The sequence below is a fragment of the Myotis nattereri genome (genome assembly GCF_964212035.1).
Source record: "Myotis nattereri genome assembly, chromosome: 10".
Lineage (NCBI taxonomy): Eukaryota > Metazoa > Chordata > Mammalia > Chiroptera > Vespertilionidae > Myotis > Myotis nattereri.
The window spans coordinates 74,370,722-74,376,745 of record NC_138085.1 but is presented as its reverse complement, the minus strand read 5'-3'; positions in this window follow the sequence as shown (position 1 = coordinate 74,376,745).

Below are 6,024 nucleotides of genomic sequence, written 5' to 3'. Positions count from 1 at the left end.
GGGGCGCTGCAGGGTCGGGCAGCCCTTCCCTCGCCGGCTGCTCTCCGGTGGCCCCGCCCCTCCGGCAGGCCCCGCCCGGCGGTGTGACGTCACTCGGCGGCCAGGGGAGGGGCGCTCTGGGCTGCGTCGACTCTATGGTTCGCGGGTCTGGCCAGCCCTCTGAGAAGGGGGATGGGAAACCCCCGAAGGCGCGCGGTGGGAGCCCTTCCTCCCTGCCAGGCCCGGGTACCCCAGCGACCCCGCCATCACCCCAAGGTGACTTGGTCTGAGCTCGGAGCCAGGGCGGGGGATGGAGCGGGTGCCCGGTGACGAGGTCGCGGTGACCTGAGTTGGAATCTCAGAGATACCGAAGGCGAGACACCGAACTTGGGTAGCACTTTTCATGGCTGTAAAAATGAGTGACAGGTGTGATCAAATAGATCTGCTCGGTATCCGGCACACAGTTGGGCTTTAAAAAGAGCAAACACGAGAACCCTGCTCTTTACACAAAGCAAGGCAGGGTCTTTTTCTAAATCCCTGGCCAGCGGGAAGGCGGAGCCACAAAGAACCAACTCGGCCCACTGAGCGCCTCCTTCATCGCTGCCGCCCCCGCCCGCGCAAGAATGAAGAAGACACAAAGCTGAACACAAAATTTTTTTTTAAGTTGTGATTTAACTTTCAAAGGAAAAGATTAAAGCACGCGATTACTATGAAAAAGAAAGCTCTGCTGTAAAGTAGCGGTTATGTTAATTTCAAAAATTCTCAGCACATGAGCGATAGAGTCTACTATTTGTTGGGAATACTGTTTGCTACACTAAGAAAAATTGGAGACTCATGAAAAGTCCTGTGAAGATCGCCAAGCTGCTTCAACACGGGCGCATTCTAGCCATCCAACCTCCCAGTGACCCTGGGAATGGACAGTTTTTTCTATTTGGGGAGCAGTGTGGGTTCCAGGAAAGCAGACACCTCTCTCTTACACTGATTTGCATACCACACCCTCCTCTAGACTCGACCCAGAATTTAAAATCTCCTGGGTGTGGAGATCTTGTAATGGCACCGGACCTGGGCTTTTCTGTATCAATTCGCTATGATCATTGAGCAGAAGAAAAAAAAAAACAACAGTATCATTTCCTGTAAAAGAGGCTGGCTTTAGGTATTATAGAAGTGTCCCGAAGGCTCCTCAAGGCATGCTGCAGCCGGTACCACCCACCCTAGCACCAGGGCACCAGGTCCCTGTCAGTGATGGGTCCAGTCTCCTCGCTTCTGTCAGTGTGGCCCCTGCTCAGTCACAACACCAATTTGCCACCCAGCCTTACACTGGGTCTTCGCAAGACTCAACACTTTACCCTGGATACCCACTGAGTCCTACCAAGATCAGCCAGTATTCCTACTTGTGCTTGTGAGCATGAGGGTGAAGGGGTCATGGCTGCCTTTTCCTGGCCCTGAGTTCTTCATAATCGGCTATGATGAGCTTCTTCCTTGCCCTCTCTCAAAACTCCTTAGCCAACAACTTTCTCTGCCAGCGCTCGCTGAAGCAGGTTTTTCTCTGACTGCACTATTGTCGTCTCCCTATTTTTTAATTCTTTTTGTTTTGTTTTTGTATTCCTCGCCCTAGAATATGTTTTTATTGATTTCAGAGAGAAAGCAAGGGAGAGGGAGAAAAAGAGAGACATTGATGTGAGAGAGCAACATTGATCAGTTGCCTCCCATATGCACCCCAACCAGGGATGGAATCCCCAACCTGGGTATGTGCCCTGACCAGGAATAGAACCTACAACCTTTTGGTGTATAGGATAACCCTCCTACCAGTTGAACCACACTGGCCAGGGCTATTTTTTAATTCTTTATTTTTGTGAAAGCAATTTTGGTATTTGGAAGAGTTCAGGTGCCCATCTTCTGCAGTCACCAAGAAAGAGAGCTCATTCTGAAGTTACTCTTTGAGAAATATGTTCTCTGACTTTATTTCTATAAATGATTTTAAATAATGAAAAGCACCCTGAAGAAGTGTGTGGTTTGCAAATTAGCATACAGAGGCTTTGGGGGCTCTCCTCTTTATTTTGTTTCTGTGTTTGTTTTTGTAGTCCTAGCTGGGGAAAGCCAGGTTCGGAGTTGAGTTACTATAACCTATACCATTTTTTAAAATATATATTTTATTATTGATTTCAGAGAGGAAGGGAGAGGGAGAGAGAGATAGAAACATCAATGATGAGAGAGAATCATTAATCAGCTGCCTCCTGCACTCCCCACATTGGGGATCAAGCCCGCAACCCAGGCATGTGCACTGACTAGGAATCAAACTGTTACCCCCTGGTCCATAGGTCGACGCTCAGCCACCGAGTCATGCCAGCTGGGCATAACCTATTCCATCTGTTAACAACAAATATTTACTCTAAGCCCAACTGGTGTTAAGTACGATGCCAGCTCAGGAATAGGGAGTTTTTTAAAAACAACAACAGCATAGCTCTGGCCCTCAAAGAACTCACAGACAAGAAGGGAACAAAGGAGACAGGCAAGTGGTCAGTAAGCTGCAACATGATGTTTTAAGGAAGAATGGGGTGGAGACTTCTCATTCAAGCAGGGATGTTATGGGAAGCCTCTGAGAGGTAATGACTCCTGAGATGTATCTTGCACCACAAAATGGAGAAAGAAAACGTTATGGACAAAAGAAAGGAAGACTTGAAAAAGATATGGAAGCCTTGCTTGTTTTATTCACAAGATGATCTGCCTTGCTTTCTTACACCGTTTTATAATCTTCCTTAAATTCCCTCCTTAATTCTACATGCAGAAAAGAAGCTGCAACCTGCCATTCTGCAGAGCTTTTGAGATCTGACTTCCCAGAAATTGTCAGTTAAGCTCAAATAAACTCATAAAAATTCTCTACAGGTTTGGACATTTTTTTATATTGACAGCATGGTCTTATATGTACAAAATACCACAGAAACTATTTTTTTATATTTTAATTGATTTTTAGAGAGAGAGAGGAAGGAAGAGGGACAAAGAAGGAGAAACATTGATGTCAGAGTGGAACATTGATCTGCTGCCTCCTGCATGCCTCAAACAGGGGATCCAGCCCACATCCCAGGCACGTGCCCTGACCAGGAATGGAACTAGTCCCAACCTTTTGGTGTACAGGACAATGCCCAACCAACTGAGCCAAACCAGCCAGGACCAGAATCTATTTTATTTATTTATATTTTAATATATTTTTATTGATTTTTTCAGAGAGGAAGGGAGAGGGAGAGATAGAAACATCAGTGAGAGAATCATTGATCGGCTGCCTCTTGCACGCCCCCTACTGGGGATCGAGCCCACAACCTGGGCATGTGCCCTTGACTGGAATCAAACCCAGGACCCCTTAGTCCGCAGGTTGACGCTCTAACCGCTGAGCCAAACCGGCCAGGGCCAGAATCTATTTTAAAACATACAACTGTTAGAGCTGTATGTTTTTAAATTCAGCAAAGATTCTGGATTTAAGAACAAAAATCAGTAGCATTTCTATAGGCTAATGATGAAAAATCTAAAAAGGAATTAAGAAAGCAATTCCTATTACAACAGCATGAAAAAGAATAAAATATTTAGGATCCAGGAGGTATACGACTTGTACACTGACAACTAAAAAATACTGCTGAAAGGAATTAAAGAAGACCTAACTCAATGGAAAGAGACACCCATGTCAGTATTCCTTTAATAGGTCTATTGATTCAGTGCAGTCCCTATCTGAATCCCAAAGGCCTTGTTCTACAGAAATGGAAGAGCTGATCCTAACTGTAAGGGATCTGGAATTGTTAACAGCAGAGTTAGCCCTCAGTCCTTGAGTTCAGCTAAGAAAGAATTCAGGGCCAAGTTCTCTGGACTAAGAAACTTACTTAGAAAGTCACAGAGGTAGAAGTGAACCAGCTGGGCTACATGAACTCAGGAAACAAGGTACAGAGGCAAAGGAAGAGCCCCTGGAGCTTAGGAGAAAGAAAACACACCTGAAAGAAGAGAGGAAAGGGCTCAGGAGAGAGAGAGAGAGAGAGAGAGAGAGAGAGAGAGAGAGAGAGAGAATATGCTCTATGTCATTTGTCATTTAAAGGTTTTATCTGTTTTCCAAAGGCAGGGATTTTAGGGGAACTCTCAGGGGAGCACTTCAATAGAATATTCATCAGCTTCCCCCATGTGTTGGTTCAGGGTTGTGGTCTCTACTGATTGGTCGGCAGTAGGGTAGAGGGCCATTAGTCATTGCAACTGGTCCTGGTGTCAGCCCTGGCCCTGATGTCAGCCCTGGCATCGCTTCATCTGGTTTTGCTGCTTTTCTGGGCCTGGCGTTGAAACACAACTGAGGTCTAAATGTTATCTCTAGTTTGACCAAAACTCTCTCTGTGGTCAGTAGACCCAAGGCTTTATTCCTAAGATTATTTGATGTAGGCCAGAACCTCATTGTCCTGGAGGCTGGATGCTTAAGGGAGCAGTTGTGCAAGGGCTTGTACAGGAGTCCTATGAGGCCATTCTCCAGCCCCCTTATTCCTCCTCTCAGAGTGTCTAAGCCGCAAGACTAGCAATATGGAAGGTCGGGGGTCCAAACCGAATGACTATAGACATGCTAGGGGAGGAAAGGTCACCTTGGGAGTAAGGTCCTAGCCTATAATCCTTCTTTTCCCAATTTTGCCCATTGCTAGGCACCTGCAACTTTCCACCCTGGTGACATTCCATACGTGGCCTATCATTCCTGCTCTGCTCATGTCTGTCTTACTGCCTACTCTATTAGGATGACCCAAACAATCTTGAAAAAGAACAAAGTTGGAGGGCTCACACTTTCTGATTTCAAAACCTACTACAAAGCTACAGTAATCAAAACATTATGATACTGGCATAAGGATCGATATTTAAATAAATGGGATAGAATTTTTGAGTCCAGAAATAAACCAATACATCTATGGTCAACTGATTTTTGACAAGGGAAGAATCCTCTCTTTATCAAATGGTGCTGGGGAACATTTGCCGGAAAGGTTCCCCAGGTGCCTTTACCTGGGTGGGAATGGCAGGGGTCTATAGTAAGGCCCAATCTCATTTGCATCCTGGCACTAAAAACTATCAAGTAAAACACAAACCTGGGTTTAGGCAAATGAGACTTCTTTTGAAAAAAATTATTGCAACAGGGAGAAAAGAGACGACTCTATTGCAATATGGTAGAAGGGCAATTACTGTGGGGGAAATGCTCAACTGTCAAAACAAAACAGAAACAACACCCAGCTTTCGGTAAAGAGAGCCTTTACTGTAGGATGTGATTCCAAGAAGAAAGGGAATGAGGCGGCGGGGTGTAAGGTGTGCGGAGGTGACTATGGCTGCAGGGGAATCTGCACAAGATCTGCCCCTGTCTCCCAGGTCAGGCGGGCCTTTCTTTTCTAGGAACAAAGGCCTGAAAGAACTGGCTGCGGGGAAGGGGGCTGAACCTGTGGAGGTGGTAGTGGATCGCACTGAGCTCAGAGAAGGTTCTACAGGGAAGTCAGCCCGTTTTCAGGAGCGGTGGCTCAGGTTGAGGGTGGGTCAACGTTTCGGGGGCTGGAGGAAGCCGGGGACGCTTAACAAAAGTTTGGTCAAGTCAGGATAGCTGGTATTTTGTCCACATCGGTCAGTAAGTACAATCAGTTCAGCTAATCACGTACGGGGCCAACAGGGGAATCGGAAGAGTCTGTGGCTGACCTCGTCATGGGCACACAAGGGGCACCCATGAGTCTCATCTGAATCACCTGGGGAAGGAAGGTGGTTCCTCGCTGTAGACCCTTCCAGGAACACAGGGAGGTGGAGAGATGGCCTTAACCGTCGCTTTCCGGAATCTCAGGGTTCGGGTTCAAGTTCAACATGGTCAGCATGCAGGGAATCCTCTCCCCCATTCAACCAAAGCTGACAAGGGGCAGCGAGGAGGAGATGCGGGGTTCAGGTGAGCCCACACCTAGCTCGCGAAGAGGCATCTAGCGGCGGGGCCGGCGGCAGGAAGCAGGTGGCCGCCCCGGGGCGGGGAACGCGGAGGCCAAACGCCTTCGCCGCCGCCGCCGGCAGCCCCGC